We start from the raw sequence: 26,667 nt of genomic DNA, 5'->3' as shown, positions 1-26,667 counted from the left end.
CATGCAGCACCCAGGTTGCCATTCTCATACACTTTGATTAGCTTGGGAGAAATATGAGTCAAAGAACAATGTGCGGCACTCAAATGCAAAACTATGACTTTTCACTATAGAAAGTAAAACTACAAAAGTAAAATAAATAAGAAGCCCCATCTCTTAAAAACTTTCAAGACATTTTTATCTCCAAATACTTAAAAAAAAAAGGTTTTATTTATCATGGACATGGACAACAACGTGGTGATTGCTGGGGGGCAGGAGGAATAAGGGGACTAAATAATAATGGAAAAAATACAATAAATATTAAAACAGAACAAAAAAAACTCCTCTGAAGCTCTTAAAAAATAAAAAGATTTTATTTATTTATTTTTAGAGAGAGGGGAATGGAGGGAGAAAGAGAGAGAGAGAAAATCCCCTCGCACTGGGGACCTGGCCCACAGCCCCGGCATGTACCCTGACTGGGAACCGGACTGGTGGCCTTTTGGTCCATGGGATGATGCCCACCTCACTAAGCCACGTCAGTCAGGGCTCTCCAGATACTTTTGAAATGCCATCACATCCCTGCAGCAGTGTGTTGTCCAAATGCCTGCACAGGTTGAGTCTTTGATTTAGGTCCTGAGAGATGACACTTTCATGGTTTTACTCAAAGTTTGAATGACAGCATTACAAAGTCTTTTCAGATTAAGTAGTGTAACATGGATACTTAAAATCCAAAAATATTTTTAAAGACAAGTATAATGATACAGCAAAAGAAAGCTTGTGGGTGAGAAGAACTGGGTAGAAAGAAAAAAGACAACTAATGGAGGCTCAAAGCAGAAAGCAAGAAATTATTCTGGAGATAGCAAATGTGGTTAGGGAACTACAATAATTCAAGTCAGGAATATATTCTGAATTATTGAAATCTGAATGACTCTCATATTCTATTAAAGAGGGAAAATGGTATTAGAATAAATATTAAAAGGAGTCAAGATCTCAGGAGCATTAATCTTGCCTATTATTAGCTTCCTTCACTGTATGTGCCTGTCCTCTTCTTGTAAACTCACACTGCACCCCACCTTCCACCACAGCCACCCCTTGCAGTGCTTTTTACAGAGTAAAGTCCTAATAAGAATCTTTAATAAACTGCTCAAAAATACACTCATGACGGAAGCTGTCTCCATAGCACACTATGACCATGAAGTGAAAAGTGGAAGTTACACAGATGCTTTAAGTTCGTATCAGTTATTCTAATTTCATTCCAACAAATGTGATTACAGCATTACTCAGTGCCAGGCACAGTACTTGGCACTGGGAAAAGATGAGACCCAGTCCTTGTCCTCAAGCATCTGACCATTTTGTGGGGAAATGGGTTGGAGTGTAACAGTCCTGTAACATGCTGAATTTTCCCCCATAAGAATGAAGAAAGTACCAGGGGATCATGTAGAGGGAGTAGGGCAGTGACAAAAAAAATGCTAGTTCAATTTTTAGTTTTTTGAGGAACCTCAGTACTGTTTCCATAGTGGCTGCACCAATTTACATTCCCACCCACGGTGCACATACTTGACAATACTTGCTATTTCTTGTCTTTTTTGATAATAACATTCTAATAGGTGTGAGGTTATATTTCATTGTGCATTTTATCCTGAGATCAATGAGGTTGAGCATCTTTTTCTGTACGTGTTGGCCATTTATATGTCTTCTTTGGAAAAAGAAATGTCTATTTAGATTCTCTGCCTACTTTTTAATTAGACTTGGATTTTTTGCAAAGTTGATTTTTTTAATATTACTTTGAATCCTATTATCATACTAAACTCATTTATTAGAGCTAAAGGGTTTTTTTCTCATAGATTTATTGGGATTTTCTACATAGACAATCATATCATCTGTGAATAGGCGGTTTTATTTCTTCTTTTCTGAGCTGAATGTCTTTTATTTCTGCTTCTTGCTTTATTGCCCTATGCAGAACTTTCAGTATGATGTTGAAAAGAAGTGATAAAAGTAGACATTCTTGTCTTGTTCCCAATTGTAGGAGTAAGTATTCAGTCTTTTATCATTAAGCATGATACCCTTTATCAAGTTGATGAAGTTTTCTTCTATTTCAAGTTTGTTGAGTGTTTTTTTAATCATGAATAAACATTGAATTTTATCAATTTTTTTGTATGAAGTATATGCTCATGTGGTGTTTCTTCTCTAGTCTTTTGATATTATAGATTACATGGATTATTTTTTAATCTTAACAGATTTAACATTCTTGATACAAACCCCATTTGGTTGTGATATGTTTTTCTTATTATTCATTGTGGATTTGATGTGCTAATATTCTGTTGAGAAGTTTTGTAGTTAGGTTCATGAAGAATATTGGTCTGTAGTTTTCTTGTACTGACTTTTTCTGGTTTTGGCATAAAGGTAATTCTGACCTCATAGAATAAGTTGGAAAGTGTTTTCTCCTCTTCTGTTTTCTGGAAAAGAATGTTTAGTATTAGTTTCATTTCATCTTTAAATGTTTGGTAGAATTTACCCGTGAAGTCATCTGACCTTAACATGTTTTTTGTTTTTTAACTATTAATTTGATTTTTAGACATTGATTTTTCATGATGAATTCAATTTCTAGAAATAAATATAAGATTATTCAGGTTATATTTTTCTTCTTGGGTGAATTTTGATAGTTTTTTTTTTCACTTTTAAGAAATTGATTCATTGGAAAACAGTATGGAATTTCCACAAATAACTAAAAGTGCAACTGCCTTTCAATCCAGCGATTCCACGGCTAAGATTATACCCTAAGAATCCTGAAACACCAATTCAAAAGAACCCTAGGTGCCCCTATGTTCCTAACAGTGCTACTTATAATAGCCAAATGCTGGAAACAGCCTAAGTGCCCATCAGTAAATGAGTGGATCAAAAAACAGTGGTACATTTACACAATGAAATACTACGCAGTAAAAAGAAAGAAGGAACTCCTACCTTTCTCAACAGGATGGATGGAACTGGAGACTATTATGCTAAGTGAAATAAGCCAGGAAACGAAAGACAAATACCATATGATCTCACCTATAAACGGAACCTAATGTACAACAAACAAATGAGCAAAATAGAACCCGGGGCATGGAAACGAGAAGCAGATTGACAGGTACCAGGGACGGGGGGCGGGGGGAGGGGCGGGGCGGGGTACGGATAAGGGAGGAAAAGAAAGGGAAAGGCCTAGTTAAAGAACAAGTATAAATGACCCATGAACATGGACAACAGGGTGGGAAATGACTGTGGGGGTGGCAGATGGGCGGAACAGGGAGAGCAAAGGGAGTATATTGGGACAACTGTAATAGAACAATATAAAAATGCTAAAAAAATTGGTTCATTATTTCTAAGTTTTTGAATTTATGTGCATAGAATTGTTCATAGTATTTCATTATCATTTCAATGTCTGTGGAATTTGTAGTGATATCTGCTGTTTCATTTTTTAAAAAGGTTTTATTTATTGTATTTTTAGACAGAGGGGAAGGGAGGGAGAGAGGAAGAGAAACATCAATGTGTGATAGTCTCTTGTTTGCCCCTACTGGGGACCTGGCCAGCAACCCAGGCATGTGCCCTGACGGGAAATGGAATCAGTGACACTTTAGGGTTTACAGGTTGGCACTCAATCTACTGAGCTCCTGTCCAGCCAGGGCTCCTCTTTCATTTCTAATGTTATTATTTGATGTCCTCTTTCTGTTTTTCTTTATCAGTCTGACTAGTAGTCTATCAATTTTATTCATTTTTTCAAAGAACCAGATTTCATGTCATTGATGTTGTTCTATTATTTTTGTTTTCAATTTATTAATTATTACATTTATTATGTCTTCCTTTTGCTTGCTTTAGGATTATTTGCTCTTACTTTTGTTGTTTCTTAAGTTGGGGGCTTTATTTGTTGTTTCAGCACCTTTCTTTTCAACCAGCATTTATTGCTATGAATGTCCACCTAACCACTGTGTTAGCTGCATCTTGCATTTTGATGCGCTTTGTTTTATTTTATTCAATTCAAAATATTTTCTAACTTCCCCTGGGACACAGTTATAATAACTTTTCATATCTTTGCTGGGTAATACTAATGTTAATGTCAGTGGGGGTTGGTTTTGATTACTTTTTCTCCTCATTATGGTTTCTGTTTTCTTGTTTCTTTACATGCCTAAGTTGTAAAAGGATGCCAGACATTTTGAATTTCACCTTGTTGAGTGCTTATTTGTATTCTTATAAACATTCTTACACTTTGCTCTGGGACAGGGTTCAGTTACTTGGGAGCAGTTTGTTCTTTTAAGCTTTGTTGGGTGGGACCAGATCATCATTTAGTGAGAGTTAATTTTTTCCCACACTGTGGAAAGACCCTTCTGAGTCTTTCACCTGATACCCTGTGAATTAGGTTTTCCACTCTGGCTGTCAGGATCATCTGCTATTCCTGTTAGCATGTGAACTAGCATGTAGGGATTGTTCCTTTTAATCCTCTTGAGTGAGGTTTTTTTTTTTTTTTCTATTTTTGGGTCATTTCTTCACATTCTTGTAAGATCAGTTCTTAGTTTACTGATCAAGGGGACTGTGAGACCTCGGAGTACCCTCTCCATGTAGCTCTCCCATCAGGTTCTCTTCACTGTGAACTTTAGCCACCTTGGCCTTTGGACTTCCACCTCTATACTCTCAATTCAGGGAATCAGCCAAGCTCTGCTCAGTTCCCCCTTCCTCCATCAGTAGTCAGATAGTAAGCTAAAGTGGTCATAAGGACTGGATTCTCTGAGTGATAAAATATGTTATGCCTAGCAGGTGTTTTGGTAAGTGTTTGAAGGAGAAAGTCAGCTGAGTACAGGAGAGCAAGGTTTAATCAGGTTAGCTTACCAATAAGGATTTTGCAGCCCTCAGAGCATAATGGCAGCACAGTAGCAGATAAAAACTGTGAGTCAGATTCCAAGAACCTCAGCAAAATGTGAAGTGTTATAGTCATCTTCTTTACCACTGCTATTTTATAGAGCTTTTACTCTGAGATGGGGATAGGAGCTTCATGTGCATTATAAATTTAATCTTGATGCTGGCCATGGAGGAGCTCTTCTCAGCCCCCCAACATAATTGACTGATGGTCCCACTGCTGTCTTCTGATGCACCCTTGTGTTCATGCGCTTCCCATTGCCCCTTCCCAACCGTGACTGAGTGAGCAGGGACAGAGGGCAGGCTCCAGTACTCTTGATTGAACTTGTTGAATCATCCTTAGAACTGGACCTAATGTAAGGCTTTTTCCTTTCACCATGCAGCATCAGTCAGACCTGCTTTTTGGTCTGACAGCTCCTTTAGCCTCCTTCAGCTCCACACTTTCCCTCACAGGCATTTTCCTGTGAGGAAGTCTCCGCAGGAAGTCTCTTGCATAGGTAATCTGTTTAGTTCTCTGCTTCTCAGAGGTCCTGAATTAGAACATTCCTCAAATCATGCAAGGGGGCAGAAATACTATTTGTTCTGGACAGCACTGTGTCTGTCTGAGATTCATATGTGAAAGTCCTAACCTTCAGAGTGACTATATTTGGAGATATGGCCTATTGGGTGGTAATTAACATTAAATGTTGTCATAAGGGTGGGGCCCTACCCTGATAGTACTGGTGTCTTTTTAAAAGGAAGAGATACTAGGAATCCCCCTCTCTCTGAGTTCACAGAGGGAAGTCCTGTGAGGGTAAGGCCAGAAGGTGGCATCTGTAACTCTGGAAGGTTTCTCACCAGAAGCCAACCCTGCTGTCCCTCTATCTAAGGACTTCTGGCCTCCAAAACAGTGAGAAAATAAATTTCTTTTGTTTAAGCCTCCCAGAGTGTGGTGTTTTGTTACTGTAGCCTGAACCTACAAATATACTAATGTTGTACCTGTGGTACAGATGCAGAAGCTGAAGTTTGGAGAGGGTCACAAGTCATGATTGGCTAAAACTGACATTAGATCCCATGCTGTTGTGACAATACATATAGCTTGTCATAACTATGCTATCTGTCACTCTCTGGACCACAGAGGATGGGGAGATCGTGGCTTCAGTGTGGGTAGACTTCAGGTAAGGATGAATTATTGTAGGAAGGCTTTGGAAAAGACAGAAGGGAGTTTGAAGAACCCTCACTCTGCCTGCTGGCTGTTAAAGATGTGGGGCTTGAGAAAGGAGCAGCATTTACTTACCAGAGAAACCATTTTTCTAGGTTGCAGCAGGAGGAGCATTTGGAGGAATTATTATGGCAGAGTCAAAGTCCTTGACCTGATAGACAAAATATTTCATTAAGAAAATTCTCATGAAGAAGAACTTGGTTTTATCCAAGTTCACCATTAGCTGTCACCATGTGGTGGTGGAACAACCCAACAGAAGTAAGGTACCAACTATGGCTGTGTGGCAACCTCCATGGAGTGCAAGTAGGGGCTCAGGTGGGCAGGGTGGTGTGAGCTGACAGAGATACACGGCGGGAAAAGCCCTCTGAGTGAACTTCTCAAAAGGCTTGGAGGGAGAGGACCCATACCCTGGGAATGCCAGCTGCTGGGGGTTAGACATAACATCTGAGCAATTACTGACTTTTTCTTATCATCAAAATGTTTTGGTCCCATGTAGACACAGCTAAGATGTCATGGATGCAAATAATTTAGTACGGTGTTGTCCTTTCTTGCTAAGTTGTCTTAAGCTCAACATTAGCAAAATTCATCTTAAGTAAAGTTTTTAATATTTACTTGTGTTCGTATTATATAGATTATTTTGCTTGTAAGGCAGTTTGATTACAAATAGTCTTATAATGATGTATTAAAAATTATTTTATCTCAAATGCCTTGGAATCCTTCCGGCAGAAAGAAATGTGATCCCTTAGAATCCATGTCCTATTCGTACAATGAGAAATGGCAGCTCCTCCCTCCCTGGAGAGGCGGTTTAGGAAGAAAGGGTTCTGCTTTTACTAAAGAAACCCCAATGTTGTTTAAATAACTAACTTCCTGAAAACTAGATGTGTGTGTGTGTGTGTGTGTGTGTGTGTGGTTCTTGTTGTTATTAAACAGGAAGCCCTTAAAATGACACACTTCAAGGATATAAATCCAGGTGTTCTTGTTTGTTTTTGGTGAGTTTTCTTTCATTTTCTTTTCCCTTTCATTGCAGAGTCCTATATTAATTACCCAGCTTTGTCGGTTTTCTGGAAGATATTCTGAAGTGGTACCCCACAGACATAATGTGATGACAATGGGATTTCAGTTTTTGATTGACTGCTTGCAGAGAGGTTTTATTTGGATGTGAATGCTGGACATTGGTTTTTTAAAAACAGAGTATAGCTTCCCACCATCCCCGCCCCCGCCCGCCTTTTTTTTTTTTTTTAATAGAAAATGCTTGTGGGAAAATAGTTCAGCGTATCTTATTAATGATTTTCTCCTTGGAATTTTGCTTGTTTCCCACCCCATCCCTCAGAACTTTGTAACTAAAAACGAGCTTTAGTTTCTCATCTTGGTTACACAATGACTTAAATGTTTGTTGGTATGTGGTTTTGTTTATTAAAGTTTATGTGATTCCTTTTCTTGCTTCCCTCCCCCCCTTAAGTGATCTGTTCGCTACACATTGCACAGATTTTTTAAAATGTAGATTATTATTTTGCCTCCCTAAACTTTGTGGCCGTTGCTGTTTTTTACTTTAGTCACTCAGATGCTTTTATGAAATTAGTTCAACCCTTAAAGTTGCTTGTTCTTGGCTTTGACTCTGGGCGGAGGTGTGCTGTGATTTTCATGAACTTTAATGTTTTCTGTTTTATGTAGGGTAGGACCTAAGAGTTTTCAGCACTTTTCCTGCAACCAGGAAAAACTGTATTGAATAAAGTCCTTGCAATAGACTGTCCAGTACCTGATTCTCCTTGATGTGCACAACTCTGTAAATGGCTCTTGGCCAAGTGTTCTTGTGCTGTTCATGATGGGAAAAAGAAAACATAGGAACATAGGGTGGTTGGCTCTTGGAAAGACTTTAAATAATATTGTCTAGTCCAGGGGTGTCCAACCTTGTGGCATCTCTGAGCCACAGTGGAAGAAGAGGAGTTGTCTTGGGTCACACATTAAATATATAAACACTAACGAAAACTGATGAGCAAAAAAAAATGGTTTTAAGTAAATTTATGATCTTGTGTTGGGCCATATTCCTAGCCATTCTGGGCTGCATGTGGTCCATGGGCCATGGGTTGGACACCCCTGATTCTAATCCAAAGATATCAAACATGTGGCATAAATACCACTACCCTTCCATGCCTGTAGTAGATATCAATAATAGATCATGGTTCTCTTTCTGTTGAGCCACCCACTGCCACACCATCTTTCTCGACATGGTATGCCAGGCTTCTGTTACAATACCAGTGGAGCCGGCATATGAGATGGAATCTCTATCAGTAGATCGTAACATGTCTCTATAAACATCTGGATATTTGGGGAAGTTCCATAGTGAGGCAGAAGAATGAAATGACATGACCTTACACTAAAGCCACACCACCGTGGGATTTGGGGCAAAGTTCTTAATCCTTGTGGGCTTATTTCCTGACCAATGAAGTGTGGGTGGTAACAGAAGCCACATCTTAAGACTGTTGGGAAGGTAAAGCCAGGATAAACCACAAGGACCCTGTAGCACAGTACTTAGTAGCAGGGCTCAGGGAATGTGAACTGTTATCACCACAATCAGCATCACTGGGGAAAGTGACTTCTTGGAGTTTCTAAAGCTAGTTAGGAGAGACAGGGTTTCTCAACTTCAGCACTACTGACAATTAAATAGACAGATACTTCTTTGTTATGGGACTGTCCTGTGCCTTGTAGGAGGTTTATACATCTCTGTCCTCTACTTACTAGGTACAAGTAGTCCCACACCCAAAATTGTGACAAATGTCTCCAGACATTGCCAAACGTTGGACTAGACCCAACTTCACCTATAGATTTTTTAAAATGTTACTCTATTTGTGCCTGGACCCAGCGTCAGGGATGCTAATTTGGTTGGTTTTGTTGCTGAGTGCTAAGGAATATTTATTTTTTCTTTTTAATTATTATTGGTGGCTTTGGCATCTCTATCTTCATATCAGGCAACAACTTTTCCTGTTTATCAAACTGTTTTGAATAACAGCATAACAGCTCCATGTTTTGATTGTGCTTTTATAATGGAATTGAAAATAATGTCAGGGAAAATGCTCACAATAAAATTTTCAATGATAACAGCTATATTTCAAATTGTCTAATAATAATAATGCAAGTATAATTAATCTGAATACTTATTATGTATGAGAAACTAGGCTATGAGCTTAATGTTCCTGATGTCATTTAAATGTCATGACATACAAGGCAAGCATTATCATGCCATTTGACACATGATAGAACAGAGGCACAGAATACTCGCTCAAGTTCCCACTGCTACTATGTGGCAGAACAGGCTGTCCATTCTAGGCTAGTTGTCTATATTGCGCACACAGATGCTAGAGAAAGATGTGGATGGATATACATCCAAGTCTTTATCTTGACTATTTACAGATGATTGGATTAATGATGTCTGTTATTTCTACTTATGGTTTTCCAAATTTTTAGCTTTGAGCAATCATTTCTTTACAAAAAGTACTAGAAAACAATGTTACAATTATGCAGTCCTGTGATTTTTATAAAACAAGCAGTTAAATACTTTTTTTTTCATTCATTCAAGAACATTTATTGAGGCACTTCTAAGTACCATTGTTCTAGATATTAGGGATACAAAACAAAACGGAACAAGTTGCCTCATGTAATTTACACTTTAGCAAAGAGTGACAGATAATAAACATAAAATGAACCAATAAACTATAATAAGCATAACTTAAAAAAATTTTATTGTTGTTCAGGTACAGTTTTCTCCATTTTCCTGCCATCATTTTCCTCTGCCCCATCCACCTCCACCTCCACCGAACTTTGGCTTTGTCCACGAGTCCTTTTATACATGTTCCTTGATGACCCTTCTGCTTCTTTCCCCCATTATCCCCCTCTCCCCTCCCCTCTGGTTACTGTCAGTTTGTTCTTTATTTCGATATCTCTGGTTATATTTTGCTTGCTTGTTTGTTTTGTTGATTAGGTTCCACTTATAGGTGATACCATGGGTTTTTGTCTTTCACCACCTGGGCTTACTTCACTTAGCATAATGCTCTCCAGTTCCATCCATGCTATTGTGAAGGGTAGGAGCTCCTTCTTTCTCTTTGCTTCATAGTATTCCATTCTGTAAATATACTATTCTTTTTTTTAATATATTAATTTACTGTTGGGCACTTAGGTTGCTTTCAGCACTTGGCTGTTGTAAGTTGTGCTGCTATGAACATGGGGGTGCATAGGTTCTTTTTGAATTGGTGTTTTGGGATTCTTAGGTAAAATCCCAGCAGTAGAATTGCCGGGTCAAAAGGCAGTTCCATTTTTAGTTTTTTGAGGAAATTCCATACTGTTTTCCACAGTGGCTACATTCCCACCACAGTGTACTAGGGTTCCCTTTTCTCTGCAACCTCACCAGCACTTATTATTTGTTGATTTGTTTATAATGGTCATTCTGAGTGGTGTGAAGTGGTATCTTGTCGTGGTTTTAATTTGCGTTTCTCTGATGGCTAGTGATGCTGAGCATCCTTTCATATGTCTCTGGGCCCTCTGTATGTCCTCCTTGGAGAAGTGTCTTTTGCCATTTTTAATTGGATTGCTTGTCTTCTTGGAGTGGAGTCATGTGAGTTCTTTATGTATTTTGGAGATCAAACTCTTGTCTGAGGTATCATTGGCAAATATGTTTTCCCAAACAGTTGGTTCCCTTTTCATTTTGTTGATGTCTTCTTTAGTGATGCAGAAGCTTTCTATTTTGATGAAATCCCATTTGTGTATTTTTTCCTTTATGTCCCTTACTCTAGAGGACATACCGGTGAAAATATTGCTGCATGAAATAGCTGAGATTTTCCTGCTTATGTTCTCCTCTAGGGCTTTTATGGTGTCATGACTTATATTTAAATATTTTATCCATCCTGAGTTTATTTTTGTGTATGGTGTAAGTTGGTGGTCAATTTCCATTTTTTTATTTTTTGCATATAGCTGTCCAGATCTCCCCACACCATTTGTTGAAGAGGCTACTTTTACTCCAATTTATGCTCCTGCCCCTTTTGTTGAATATTAATTGACCATAGAGACAAGGGTTTATTTCTGGGCTCTTTTCTGTTCCATTGATCTGTGTGTCTGTTCTTATGCCAGTACCAGACTGTTTTGATTACAGGAGCCTTGTAATATAGTTTAATGTCAGGTATTATGATCCCTCCCACTTTGTTCTTCTTTCTCAAAATTGCTGCAGCTACTCGGGGTCATTTAGGGTTCCATATAAATTTTTGAAATGTTTGTTTTATATTTGTGAAATATATCATTGGTTTTTTTATTAGAAAGAAAAGTAGAGAAACATCAATGTGTGTTTGCCTTTCACATGCCCCTAACTGAGGCACTGACCTGCAACCCAGGCATGTGCCCTGACTGGGAATCGAACCAGCCACTCTTTGGTTCACAGGTCTGCATTTAATCCACTGAGCCACACCAGCCAGGGCTGTCATTGGTATTTTAATAGGGATTGCATTGAATCTGTAAATTGCTTTGGACAATATGGACATTTTGATGATGTTAATTCTCCCAGTCCATGAACATAGCACATGCTTCCATTTATTTGTGTCTTCCTTAATTTTTTTCTTTGATGTTGTATAGTTTTCTGAGTACAGGTCTTTTACCTCCTTGGTTAGGTTTCGTCTTTGGTACTTTATTTTTCTTGTGGCTATAGCAAATGGGATTTTTTTCCTGACTTATGTTTCTGATATTTTGTTGTTGGTCTACAAAAATGCCTTTTATTTCTGAATATTGACTTTGTATCCCACTGTTTTGCCAAGTTCACTTATTAGGTTGAGTAGTTTTTTGGTGGAGTCTATAGGGTTTTCTATGTACACTATCATGTCATCTGCAAACAATGGCAGTTTTACTTTCCAATTTTGATGTATTTTTTTTCCTTTTCTTGTCTGATCACTGTGGCTAGCACTTCTAATACTATGTTGAATAAAAGTGGTGAAAGTGGACATCCTTGTCTTGTTCCTGATTTTAATGGGAAAGTTTTTAGTTTTTGCCTGTTGAATATGATGTTGGCTGTAGGTTTTTCATATATGGCCTTTATTATTGAGATATGCTCCTTCTACACCCACTTTGCAAAGTGTTTTTATTATAAATGGGTGCTATACTTTATCAAATGCCTGTGACTTGTATAAAACAAGTGATTAAATAAGTTTACAACAGTGTACCTCCTATTTATTTGATTTTGCTTATGACTGATTGAAGAGCAACAGGAATCACATTTTAATTTCTCATGTTAGATACCAGAATGGAAACTTACAGCCCCTTAATGCAACACAGAGCTATTTAAAAGTGGGGGCTGTACACATTTGTAAACTTTCTTTTCCCCAAATGAGGTTGTTCTGTAAGTAATAATATGGAATTTTAAAATAAATAAATTACATATTATAGATCCAAAAGAAGTTGTCCTTCAAAATTCCCTACCTTTGGAAATTTTATCCTTGTTTCAGTGATGCTACCAGTAAATTTCAGTTTTGATTGTTGCCCTTAAAGCTACCCTCTGAATAAGACAAGAAACCCAGGTTTCATTATTTTAGAAAAACACCAGGAATCACTCACTTGATTGCCTGCTTCCTCCCACCCAGGCATGCTCTGAATTTCTATTTTGTCATTTTCAAAAATCAAACAGATAAAATTTAAAATAAGAGGCTATGTTTTAGTCAGTGTCTTAATTTTCTCTTGTAATTTCTAAGAAGGGAGGTCCAAATGTGGCTTGATGAATGGAATCATTGTCAGAATAAGAGCAGAGATCCTCAGGGTGACTAATTTTTAGTGCACACATCTGGAACCATAAATTGAGGTGTGTGCATCTGTTCATTTGTGTTATTTTATAGTTATGCACAATGTGTTTAAATTCTGACTATATTTGCATGGCTTTATTCTCTGTGACATATATTTCCAATTTTAAATAACTTTGAAAATTCTCTTGTGTGTCGCCTTATACAATGAAAAGTTCTTGGTGATCCTGGGGTCCAAGTGAAATTTCGAGTTTAAGAGAATATGTGTAAATACATATGTTGAGCTAGGAAACACACAGGTCATCAGAGGTTTGAGCTTCTCTTTGTCTACTGGACCTGACATGCAGGTCTTAGTGCTGGTGGAGTCCCAGGTGAGTGGAGATCCCAAGGGTGGCTCCTGGGGACCTCCCTAGCAGGCTACTTCTTTGGGATTCCTGCTGAACTTTCTCAGTGCCCCTCAGGCTACTATTCAGAATAGCCACACTCTTGTCTTTGGGATCCCTATTAATGGGAACTTCATTTCCATTGAAAATCTTATTTCTGAGTTGGGTTTCAGAATTATTACTTTATAGTGAAGGAAAGAAAGGCCAAATGAGATGAGGGCTCCTGATGGCAGGGATCTTGCCACTTAAACGTTCATTTGTTCATTCATTTACTCAAATATTTACGTGCCCATTCTATGGCTTTGAGGAATTTGTAGAGAGCAAAAGTGAACAGGTCTCTGGCCTCAAGGAGCTTATTTCTAGGGAAGGAACCACACAATAAATGAGTACATATATCAAGAACCAAGTCATTGAGAAAAAGCCAGGGAAGTTTTCTCTGAATAGGTAACATTTCAATTGAGAACTGAAGACTAGAAATCTCCAACCAGGCAAAGATATGGAGGAAGAAGAGCATGCCAGGAAAATGGAATGGGCAAGGGATGGCTCCAGTGCCCTAGCACAGCAAGAAAGGTGCAGAGTAATTGTATTGTAAATACATAAAATAGGCAGAAAATAACAGTATCTTAAATAAGGCAATCCTGACATAAGTGAATTATAGAGAGAAGAATTTGTAAAAACACTAGAGAAGATGGAATTCTAAACTATCATTACAAACTGGAAAAGGCAATATTGCCACATAACCAAAAAGTTGTTGTAATTTTTTTAACTATTACTCAGTGCTAAGCATGAGATGAAACTGTGAGAAAAGCTAGGGTCTTTCTCTTTATAATTCTTTTTGCCATAGAATAAAGCCCTAGAATAACCTGGCTGTATTGGATACTGGAGGAGAGGATTTTTGAGAGCGCGTGTGTGTTTGTTCTGTTCACATTATTTCTTTTCCCCAAAAGGAGACCAAACTATTTATAGGGAAGACAGAAACAAACAACTGGGTAATATACTTCCAAACATTTGGAAACATGTGAACTTTCAGCGAGCACAGAGGCAGACAGCAGTCTTGATGCTTTTGGAACATAGACGTTGCTGATTCCTTAGGGCTGAAAATATAAATTATACAGACCATTATCATCTCCTTTCCAGAATTCTAACTTATAAATTCTGACCCAGAAAAATGCACAATTTGTTTCCCTCAAGCATACAATTCATGCTGCCCCATCCCCTGCTGGAACAACTAAAGAAGGTTGGCCTCTTCTACCTTCTGCTGTTCTGTGTCCTAAGACAAGCATCCAGAAGAGGGCATTTTCTGTTTCCTGGAGAAAAGACTGTTTTTTTTGGTGCCAATTGAAGTCTTGTATGTATGCCAGAGTCATAATCTCCATGCCACCATTTCTCTCTGGGCCCCAAACTCTTTTCAATGGAATGCCATAGCTCACTTGCCACTTAGAGATGTATTCTCTCTCTCTCCCTCCCTTCCCCACTCCTTCCCTCTGCCTTTCTTTTTCCCTTGCCCTCCCCCTTCATCTTAAGAAGAGCACAAATTTTGGTACCATTTGGTTTTTTGCATCTTTCTAGGATCGATGTAATTCTTCTAGCTAAGTTGAAGGCTCAATATATTTTCAGGTGGCCTGATCTTCCGACAGTTGGTATAGGAATCTTCACATTTGTTTGTGGTACACAATGACCATTTTACCATTATAACTCATTTCTTTCTCCATTTTTATACACTGCCTCAAAATCTACAAAAGTTTTATTTGGTATTTTCTTATAATTTAAGTGATAACTAATAAAATACATCCTCTCTGCTGATGTGTTCAGTTTATACTGGTGGCTACCAATATGCTCAATTGAAAAAAATCACAAGAATGTAAGCACCATGAAGGCAAGGATTTTTGTCTTTTGTTTTCTACTCTTCCCTAATGTCTAAGGCAATGACTGACACATAGCAGCATGCAATTACTATTTGTTGGAAGAATGATTGTGTGAAACAGGCTCAGACTTGCTGTCTGAGGGCCCTGGTAGATGCTCACTTCTGCTTCTCATAAGAAGGTGTATTCAAAGCTGAACTGAATCCTTAGAATCATGTTAGATTGTAAAACCATCAAAGTGCCAAGGTTAGCAAAAGTCTTCAAAACAAACACTTGTTTTCCCCACACTGTTTATCCATCTAGCAATCATTCAGACATTGTCATTATTGGCCATTCAAATGGCAACAAGCTGGGTTCTATATGCCAGGTATCCCCAACTCTTGGACCACAGACCCAGCCATACAACAGGAGGTGAGCGGTGGGCCAGCGAAGCTTCATCTTTATTTATAGTTCATATCACTGCCTGAGATCTGCCTCCTGTCAGATCAGTGGCAGCATTAGATTCTCATAGGAGCATGAACCCTACTGTGAACTGCACATGTTAGGGATCTAGGTTGTGTGCTCCTTATAAGAATCTAATGCCTGGTGATCTGAAGTGGAGCTGAGGTGGTGATGCTAACACTGGGCAATGGCTACAAATACAGATTATGATTAGCAGAGAGGTTTGACTGCACAGAGACCATAATCAATTACTTGCAGACTCATATCAAAACTTGAGTGGCAAGTGACAATTAAGCTGCATCTGATGGCAGGATTTACAGTGGCAAGTGAGTTGATGTACTTTAATTGTATTGCTGCATCTGGTGGCAGGCTATAAGTCAGAATATGACACTTATTTTAGTCCATGCATGGACCGCCTATTGTTTTATTTACCACTTCCATCCATGCCTCTTTCCCACACTGGGTTTTGTCTTAGTTACAGTTTTGGTAAGCCCACAAGCTAACCCTAGCCCAAATGAGTGAACAATAAAGCCAATAAATGTCACTGTAAAGCTTCTTTGGAAAGGAGGAAAGACCCAATGATGAGAAAGCAGAAGACTCTTAAGAATGCCAAGAAGAGGATAGCTGCATTTAAAAGAAAATACCAAGAGTCCTACTTAAATTACAATGAGTCAGAATGGGTTCATTGCAACAGGTGACTAACATTCTCCAAGCCTGCTTTGTATAACATGCAGCAACCGGCTATCCATCGAAGCCATGAAACCTTCAAAACTGCTTTGTCACATGGAGACCAAGCACCCTGCATTAAAAGACAGGTCTTTGGAGTTTCTCAAAAGAAAAAAACACCGTGACTACAAAGAACAGCAGCAATTATTGAAGGCCACCACTTCATCAAATGTGTCTGCATTGAGAGTATCATTCTTAGTGGCTAACTGCATTGTTAAAGCTAAGAAGCCCTTTACTACTGGTGAAGAGTTGATTCTGCCTGCTGCTAAGGACATTTGTCATGAACTTTTAGGAGAGGCTGCAGTTCAAAAGGTGGCACTTGTTCCTCTTTTGGCTAGCACCATAACTAGACAAATTGATGAAATAGAGGCTATTGAGGCACAATTGTTAAGAGAGGATTAATAAGTCACCGTGGTATGCAATCTAGGTTCATGAGTCTACTGATGTTGAGAACAAGACAACAGTGTTTATTTTTGTGCGATATATTTTTCAGGAGGATGTGCATGAGGATAAGTTATGTGCACTTCTGTCGCCAACCAAGACAGCTGCAGAACTATTCAAGTCTTTGAATGATTACATATCAGAAAAACTAAATTGGTCATTTTGTGTTAGTATATGGATGGACAGAACAGCTGCCAAGACTGGACCGCTTTCTGGTTTCACTGTTCAGGTCAAAGAGGTCGCTTCTGAATGCAAGTCCACTTACTGTGTCATCCATAGGGAAATGCTGGCTAGCAGAGAAATGTTATTTCAGCCTAACAATGTTTTGCAGGGTGTGATTTAAATTATTAACCACATTAAAGTACATGCCCCTTGACTCATGTCTGTTCGCTCACCTCTGTGAAGAGATGGATGCAGAGCACACACGTCTTCTCTTATACACAGAAGTGAGATGGCTTTCTACAGGTACCTCACTGGCCAGAGTTTTTGAGTTACAAGAGTTGCTCCAGAGATTTCTTTTAGAAAAACAGTCATCACTGGCAGCACATTTCAATGACACACAGTGGGTCACAAAACTTGCTTATTTGTGTGACATATTTAACCTGCTCAACGAACTCAATCTGTCACTTCAAGAGAGAATGACAACTGTGTTCAAGTTGGCAGATAAAGTGGCTGCATTCCAAGCTAAACTGAAATTATGGGGGCAACAAGTGAATAGTGGGGTTTTTGACATGTTTCAAACATTAGCAGAGATTTTGAAAGAGAATGAGCCAGGGTCTTCTTTCTCCCAGCTGGTGCCTGATCACCTATCTCAGCTTTCAAGAGTTTGATTACTTACCAACCACAAAAGACCCCTGAACTGGGAAGGGGAGATCCATTTGTGAATAAGCCAGGTGAATCGACTTTGTGCTAGAAGAGGATCAGCTGCTGGAGATCATTAATGACAGTGGCCTTAAAAGTAAGTCTGAGACAACTTCAAATCTCCATACATCCTGGATTAAAGTCAAGATGGAATATCCTGATTGCCACAAAAACACTGAAAAGCCTGCTTCCATTTCTAACTTCCTATCTTTGAGAAGCAGGTTTTCTTTTTTTGTGGGTTTGGGGTTTTTTTTGTTGTTTTTTTTGCAGTGACAGAAACTAAAACAAGATTATGGAGGAGACTGGCCGGACATAAGCAACACACATCGGGTATCACTGTCTCCCATCACCCCCAGATGGGACTGCCTAGTTGCAGAAAAACAAGCTCAGGTCTCCCACTGATTCTGAATTACGGTGAGTTGTATAATTATTTCATTATGTATTATAATATAATAATAATAGAAATAAAGTGCCCAATAAATGTAATGTACTTGTATCATCCCCAAACCATCACCCACCCGAACCCCGCCAGTCTGTGGAAAAACTGTCTTCCACAAAACTGGTCCCTGGTGCCAAAAAATGTTGGGAACTGCTGCCATACACTGTTCAGGAGTCTCAGAGAAAGGGAGGAATCAGTGTTGAGAAGGTGGAGTTTGTGACACGCACTGACCCTTCTTTCCATATGCCAAATGGTATAGTTAGTTCTGTAGCTTCCTTCACCTGAGATGCAAATACCCTAAGAATTCCCAAGGGAAGGGAATTTTAATTAGAACATCTAGATGAAGTTTCTGCCTAATTTAAGTCCCATGCCTCATCTTATGAGATATAACACCCTAAAGGGCTGATTCTATACATTGGCACTTTTTTATTGCATGATTTTGGACTAAGAACTCTGAGTCTCATACAAATATCTGACACTGTTTATGGAGCCTGCACTCTACTCAAGTCTGCATGATTGTGATAGAACAAGCTTCACTTCCAAGACATTTGTCAGACTGAAACGGGTTTGGTGGTGACTGACAATGGCCATGAAACCACCTTGAGCTCTGTGGGCTTCAGTTACAAAGGATCTCATCTTAAGCCGCTCTGCTTTGAAAAGAAAATTATTTGGTTACTCAGTCATAGTTAGAAATGAGATTGATTTCTGCTCTTCCTTGTGGCAAGGAGAGGAATGTTGGTGGTCCAGAGAGAGTCCTGCCTGCCTGCCCTGGGGGTTACCTAGAGTAATGATTCTCACCTGAGAACAGTTTTGGTTTCCAGGGGACTTTCAGCAATGTCTAAAGACTGGGAAGTGGGTTGGGGCACTGGCTTCTGGTAGGCAGAGGCCAGGGATGCTGCCAAACATACTACAATGAACTGGCCTGTCCCCCATAGCAAAGAATGATCTAGCCCCCCAAATCACTAGTGCACAGGGTGAGAAACCCGATCTAAAGGAATCCTGCTCAGTTTCATGATAATATCCCTGCCTGGGAAGGTGATTCTTCTGTTTCTGTTTTCCAGTTCTGACTTAAAAAATTTATCACTCTTATTCTTGCATCAAGAATGTCTATCAGAGACTGAGCTAATTTCAGAGGTGGGTGGGGTGGCAGCCTAAGTGGAATGATTTGAAAGGCACTGGGAAAATCCACACGAAATCCAACCGAGCTCCAAGGCCTAGAAGTCCTTCTGCTGAAATCTGGAGAAGCACTGAATAGAGAGTCAGGATTGCTGAGTTTTGAATCAAATTCTGCTTCTTCCAAATTCTCTAAGATTTGTTGGGCACTTCATTCACACCTAGCCCTGGGCTCAGCACAGTACGTGCCTTCTCTCATTCCATCCTCTTAGAAATCCTGTAAGAGTTGTGCACTAATGTAAAACAAACAAACAAACAAAACTATTAGAGCTAATAAATAAATTCAGTAAAGTTGCAGTATTCAAAATTAATATACAGAAATCAGTGATGTTCTTCCACACTAAGAATGAACTATCAGAGAGAGAATACCAATTCAAAAGAACCTATGCATCCCAATGTTCATAGCAGCACAATTTACAATAGCTAAGTTTTGGAAGCAGCCTAAATGCCCGTCGGTAAATGAGTGGATCAAAAAACTATGGTACATTTACATGATGGAATACTATGCAGCAGAAAGAAAGAAAGAGCTACTACCCTTCACGACAGCATTGATGGAACTAGAAAGCATTATGCTAAGTGAAATAAGCCAGGGGGTGAAAGACAGATACCATATGATCTCACCTGTAAGTGGAACCTAACCAACAAAACAAACAAGCAAGGAAAATAAAACCAGCAACATTGAAAGAAAGAAGAAACCAACAGAGTCGGGGGGGGGGCGGGGAAAGGGAAGGGGAGGGTCAAGGCAAGGAACATGTGTAAAGGACCCATGGACAAAGCCAAAGTGGGGAAGGACTGAGGGAAGGAGGTGCGGGGGGCAGGGGAAACTGGTGGTGGGAAGGTGGAGACAAATGTATTTGAACAAAAAAATTTTAAAAATTAAAAAAATAAAAGAATAAAAAAATAAATTAAAAAAACAAAAGAAAAAAAAGAGAAGTTCAGTAAACAACCTCTTTATAATTATATCCCCTAAAAAAGTACCTAAGGATAAATTTGACCAAAGAGGCAAAAGAGCTATACTCTAAAAACTATAAGACATTGATGAAAGAAACTGAAGATGGCATAAATAAAGGGGGGGGGGCTATATATTCCACACTCATAAATTAAAAGAATTAATATTGTTAAAATGTCCATACTACCCAAAACAACCTACAGATTCAATGCAAACCCTGTCAAAATACAAATGGTATTTTTCACAGAAGTAGAACAAATAATTCTAAAATTGATATGGAACCATACAAGACCCTGAATAGCCTCAGCAATCTTGAGGAAGAAGAACAAAGCTGGAGGTATCATGCTTCCTCATCAAATTATACTACAAGGCTATAGTAATCAAAAAAGCATGGTACTGGCATAAAAACAGACACATAGCTCAATGGAACAGAATAGAGAGCCTAGAAATAAACCCACACCTATATGGTCAATTAATCTTTGACAAAGGAGGCAGGGATATACAATAAAGAAAAGACAGTCTCTTCAATAATGATATTGGGAAAACTGGACAGATACATGAGAAAAAGTGAAGCCAGACCAGTTTCTTACACTGTACACAAAAATAAACTCAAATGGATTAAAGAATTAAATGTTAAGACCTGAGATCATAAAACTCCTAAAAGAAAACACAGGTGGTAAATTCTCTAACACTGGTATTAGCAATTTTTTTTTTGTATATATCACCTCAGACAATGGCAACAAAAGAAAAATAAACAAGTGGGACTACACCAAACTAAAAAGCTTTTGTTTGTTTGTTTTTCATTTTCATTTTTTTAAAATTTATAAACCATGTTTATTCTATTACAGTTGTCTCAATTTTTACCCCTTTACCCCCCTCCACCCACCCCATCCCCACCTCCTCCCGCTCCCACAGTCAATTCCCACTCTGTTGGCCATGTCCATGGGTCATTCATACATGTTCTTTGTCCAGTCCCTTCCCCTTCTTTCTACCATTGTCTTCTTTCCCCATCCCCTCTGGTCACTTTTAGTCTGAAAAGCTTTTGGAGAGTGAAGGAAACCATCAACAAAACAAAAAACAGCCTACTGAGTGGGAGAAGGTATTTCCAACTTATATAACTGATAAGGAATTAATATCTAAACTATATAAAGAACTCATGCCACTCAACATAAAAAAATCTAATTAAAAATTGGTCAGAGAACCTGAATACATATTTCTTCAAAGAGGTCATACAGATGTCCAATAGACATATGCAAAGATTCTCAAAATCAACTAATCATCAGAAAAATGCAAATTAAAACCATGATATCACCTCACACCTTCAGAATAACTGTCAGCAATAAATCAACAAACAAATGTTGGGGAGGATGTAGAGAAACAGGAACCCTTGTGCACCATTGGTGAGACTGTAAACTGGTACAGCCACTGTGGAAAATGGTATGGAGTTTCCTCAAAATACTAAACACAGAACTGCCATATCATCCAGCAATTCCACTTCTGGGCATTTATCTGAAGAAATCCAAAACATTAATTCAAAAAGATATATGCATCCCCATATTCTTCGCATTACTTACAATCGCCAAGCTCTGGAAGCAAACCAAGTTCCCATTGACAGAATGGATAAAGAAGATGTGAATACATATGTGTGCTTGTGTGTGTATATACACACACACTATGAATGTATCTATATATATGAATATCTCTGAACTCAGCTGTGCATGCACATGCATACAATTGAATATTACTCAGCCATAAAAAATAATCCTTGTCATTTGCAACAACATAGATGACCTATAGAGAGTGTTATGCTACATGAAGTAAGTCAGACAGAAAAAGACAAATACAACATGCTCTCACTTATATGTGGAATCTAAAGAACAAAACAAATTAAAAACGAAATGGAAACAGACCCATAGATAGAACAAGCTAATGGTTGCCAAGTGAGAAAGGGGGAGGAGACTGGGTGAAAAAGGTGAAGTACAAATTTCCAATTATTGATTATTTTCCCTAAGCTGTACTTTACATACCCATGACTTTCAAATAAATAAGTGAAGTACAGCTTAGGGAAAATAGTAGTATTGTAATAACTTTGTATGGTAACAGATGGCTACTAGACTAAGTGTGATGATCACACCATAAGATAAATGTTGAATTGCTATGTTGTGTACCCGAAACTAATATAATATTAAATGTCAACTATACTTTAAGAAAAATAAATTAAAAAGATAGATATGTGCAGTTACTACTGCTCTCTTTCCAGGGAACAGATAGAGACCTGGGAAGTTCCAAAAACTTGCCCAAAGTGACTCACTGGTAAGTGCTGTGCCCAAGAGTCTGCCAGTAAGCAAGACTGTCCCCTTCCCAGCTCTGATGCATTGCAGCTACCCTCTCTGAGTTTTTTCACATGTGGAAAACAAGTTGAACTCCTTGACTTCTAGGAAGCTTTTACGATGCTATGACCTGATTTGTTCTTTTGCTTTGTGTTTTGTCCTCTTAATTTTTTTACTGGATATATTTGACATACCACATTATGTAACTTGAAGGTGTACACCTATTACTTTGATATGTTTATATATTGTAATATGATTACCCTTGTAGCTATATTACAATACATAATTATAGTACAATATTGTTGTCTGCATTCATTATACTACTATTTACTCTGCCCTCTTGACAGTCCCCTTTTAAAATGGAGAGATTCCCAGGATAGATAAAAATTGGAAATCCCTACAGAAGGGTTCCAAACCTCCAAGTACATCATAACCAACTGGTGACTTCTAAGAATACTTACTTCCACAGTCCTTTACCAACTGAGGATTATATGGATAAAAACCTCAATTTATTACCTCTCTTGAAAATATAAAATTCTCCCTGCCCTGGGCTTGCTTTCTTGGTATGGATGATCAGCACATGCCCCTTTTAGTTGAGGCCCGTGTTCTCAAATTCCCCACAGTATGCACCCTCCCTAATGACATACAATCCACTTCAAATCATTTTAAATTGTGTGGTTGAGATTTCTAGGCCATGGCATCAGCATCACCTGGTAAAATGTGTTGAAATGCTAATTGCTGGGCACCACTAATCTTCTGTAAGAAAGAGTTGTCACTTTCATATTTATTTATTTATTTATGTGTACATATATACACATATGTGTCTGTTATAATCCAATACTATTGTTATTTTCTTATTCAAGATATCTCAACTTTGAACATTGAGGAGCTCTCTCAGGTTGGTTCCCAAGTCTTTTCAGCAAGTTTCTCTTACCCTACCAAGCACCACTATCTTGTCTTTTTTTTTTTTCCACTTCTTTTGGCACTTTCTGGCAGCACAAGATGCTCCAAGCTTATCTTGTATTTTCCTTACCAGAGCCCTGGAATTAACTAGTTCTCTAAGTACCCATGGTTCCTTTTATTGGAGAAACATATTTCGAAACCAAGATGTGGGTGCTAGTGTACTCATTGCTATTACTGCCTCTAGACCCTTTCAATGAATAGAGCTAGGAAATCTGTGTATACACACTAACTCATGCATACACAAACCTATATATTTATTTCTGTATCTATTTATCTGTAGATGTATATTTTAATTGTCCATATGAGTACCTTCAACTCTAATCCATTACCATAGGATTCATACTAGCCTTGGGGATATCAGATTTTTTATCTTTGTATGGCTTTATTGTAACAATCACTCAAGAACATCATGGGGTGGGGGTGGGGAAGCTTCCCTTGATAACTGTTTATAGATTTTACTAAAAATACCAAGCTTAGCATAACAAAAATGTCAGCATATCCCCATGCTTAGTATTCTTCAGCTCCTTCTGAAATCTTCTATAATTTAGAACATGTAGCCTGTTCCTGAAGGTGGGAAGACCTGCCTCATTTCCCTTCTTGTACAAACAGTTTGTCTCCAGCTCTAAGGAATAATGCTTATTGTAACAACACTAAACTGGTACTTGTGGGTTCTAAATATAAGCCAAGATTCTTCTTAGAGATTATAATCAGAACTTCGCATTACATGTGAAATCCTATTCTGAATTCAGGTACACAATTACTCACTCAGAGACTTAATTATAATGCCTTAGGATAGCATTAGAACAATAGTTTTAATTGTTTTTTTTGGGGGGGGGTGTTGGATTACAAAAGTAACCTGTTTGTTATCTTGTGAGGAAGGTGAAGTGATTATAGTCTTGAGGACTTCACAGAATCAAATTGATCATCAGCCACGAGGTTTCCCTGTTATTCCTTCATGTTTATTCAGGAAGCAGCCTTACTTGGATAGGGTCTGCCTTCCTTTCCTTATACTTAATATAAATCTAGTGGTGGTTAGATGTGTCTTTATAAACTGTGTAGAGAACTGGAAAGAGAATCCAACCAGGGGACAGCTCCCCAGTTGCTGGAGGTATAGTCCCTCAGTGGTTTGGAAAACATTCTGGGTCTTAAACAGCAATACCTGTAATTATGGAGGCGTCATCCCTTCCATAAGAAGGAAAACAAAACAAAGAAAGCAAAGCCCTTTCACTAACAAGGTATAGTCATAGCATGTGTTCAGCCTTCCCAAAACCTGTCTGGCATTTGTTTCTGCCCTAGTGGGGAGTATCTTCCATCTTTCTCTGAGCACTCATAAAATGATACAAAGATAAACAATCTGAGGGCAATTAGTAGTGTCTTTGGAGTAGCAAGAGAGAGAAGTCAGCTTGCTATTAATGTCAAAGGAATTAATCATGGTTTACATAGGTGATTTAGTCACTTAACTTTGCAAGTGATTGAAAACAAGGAACCAACAAAGCTTACAAAAGACCCCAGTTTGGAGAACCAGGTATGGCAAACAGCGTATAGGACTATCTGACAAGCAGTTTAAACTTCACAGTGTTAGGACTATAAAGATTATTGAAATGGTGCCTTTTTTATGAGAGGCTATGTGCACTACAGATCTGTGTTTCTCCAACTATTTGGGTGAGACTCTGCTGGGCAGTTTTGTTAAAATGCAGATTTCAATTCAGCAGGTCTAGGGACCGGGCTGAGACCCATTTCTGAGGTGCACTGGTGGTCTAGGCACTGCAGGCCAGCACTCTTCGTTCTATGTAACAGGGGTCTATCTGTATTGCTCCAGGGTGTCTAGCAGGTAGGTCTGAGCTGTTCACATTCCCTGTATGTATCTCCAAATTAACATGTTGCATTGTGAATGTTGAAAGATTAGGGGACTAGAATAGCTTTTTGGAGCAGAGGTATTTGGCCAAATAATTCTTTTGTAGTTTATAGGGTTTACAATCAATCCATTGGGACTCAGAGGGCAAAGAGCTATAGAGTACAGTTATCAGCAACCTCTTTTCACCAAGACCAATTAAAAACATGTAACACTTTGTAGGCTATGTTTATTTGGTTATAGAATTGTGCCCTTAAAAGGAGAAAAGCAGGAAATGCAATCTCTATAACTGTGATTAAAAGCTCACAAAATGCACTATCATCTCTGATTTTAATGCTGAGCCTCTGAATGACTACTGTTGTTGGGGAAAACCCTTTTAAAACGGGACTTTCACCATTCCATGACTAGCTTTTCAAGACACTAAATTATTAAATGTGGTTTGTCTCAGAGTGCCTGATGATATTGTATACTTTAAAATAAGAGAGCCTGTGTTGATTTGCGGTGTGGATATCTAGTGACAGCAGAATGCAGAGGACACACTTCCTATAATACACGTGATTTTCGTTAGCCATTTTTCACTTCTGGGAAGAAAACAGGAGTATAAGCTTTCATTTAAAGAAGAGCCTGACCACTTTTACTAACCTGTCCCTTGTCTCTATTCCCCACTTTCCCCCCCTTTTTTTCTCTCTCTGTGTTTACCCCCAGGACCTGAGGGAGAGAAGAGGGATAGTTGAGGGTTGCAACTGATGTGGACTCCCTGTGGCATCCTTTCTCCTCTCTCTATAAAGTGATATGTATATTGGCTGTTTCTGAGAAGCCAGGCAGGCCCCATAATGTGTGAGGACGGTGGCACATCATTTTTGTGAAATGCAAAGTGTGAGATGGAAATACACAAAGACACTGAGTCAGGGCACCTGGTTTCTAATCCTTGTCCAGCCACTAACCAATTATTTGGCCTTGGGGGCAATTTTACCTCGTTTTTAATTTTTATATTTTTTGCCAGTCTCCCTAACAAACAGAAATCAGTGACTTTGTTTGCACTGTGATTGTTTTAGTTTATTGAGAATGATACTGATATCCCTTTTAAAGTAGTAATAGAAAAATAAATAACATGTAGGTTCATCTAAAGGAAAACATTGAGTAAAATTACCATAACTTTACTCCAATGAGTGCAGCATATTAATTATTCAGGAACTACTATGTTATGTAGATACGGTAAAAATTAAGATGTTAATTATAGTTTAAGAAACATTGAATTAGGTGATTTTCAAGTTTCTGTTTACTCTAAATTTACAAGAGCATTCAGGTATTTCATTAAGTGGCAAATATCCACTCTGGTTTCTGTCCCCCCAAATGTGAATATATTAATTGACACAGTATTTGCACAATAAAGATGGTGTTTGATTTATAGTTAATAGTGTA

General features: G+C 38.5%; 1 protein-coding gene across 1 annotated transcript in view; it reads left to right on the top strand.

The window, feature by feature from the left end:
* The first annotated feature begins 17,857 nt into the window (after positions 1 to 17,857).
* The window catches only part of FOXP1 (forkhead box P1), a 601,776-nt gene continuing 592,966 nt past the window's right edge, over positions 17,858 to 26,667 (top strand). The window contains exon 1 of the mRNA XM_054595428.1: positions 17,858 to 17,953. The gene's annotated coding sequence lies outside the window, so the exon portion shown is untranslated. The remainder of the gene's footprint in view (positions 17,954 to 26,667) is intronic.

Source organism: Pteronotus mesoamericanus, unplaced genomic scaffold (assembly GCF_021234165.1).
Source record: "Pteronotus mesoamericanus isolate MK-2021 breed Mesoamerican mustached bat unplaced genomic scaffold, CSHL_Meso_final scaffold_54, whole genome shotgun sequence".
NCBI lineage: Eukaryota > Metazoa > Chordata > Mammalia > Chiroptera > Mormoopidae > Pteronotus > Pteronotus mesoamericanus.
Note: the sequence above shows the minus strand (reverse complement) of the source record. Positions and strands in the feature narration are given on the sequence as shown.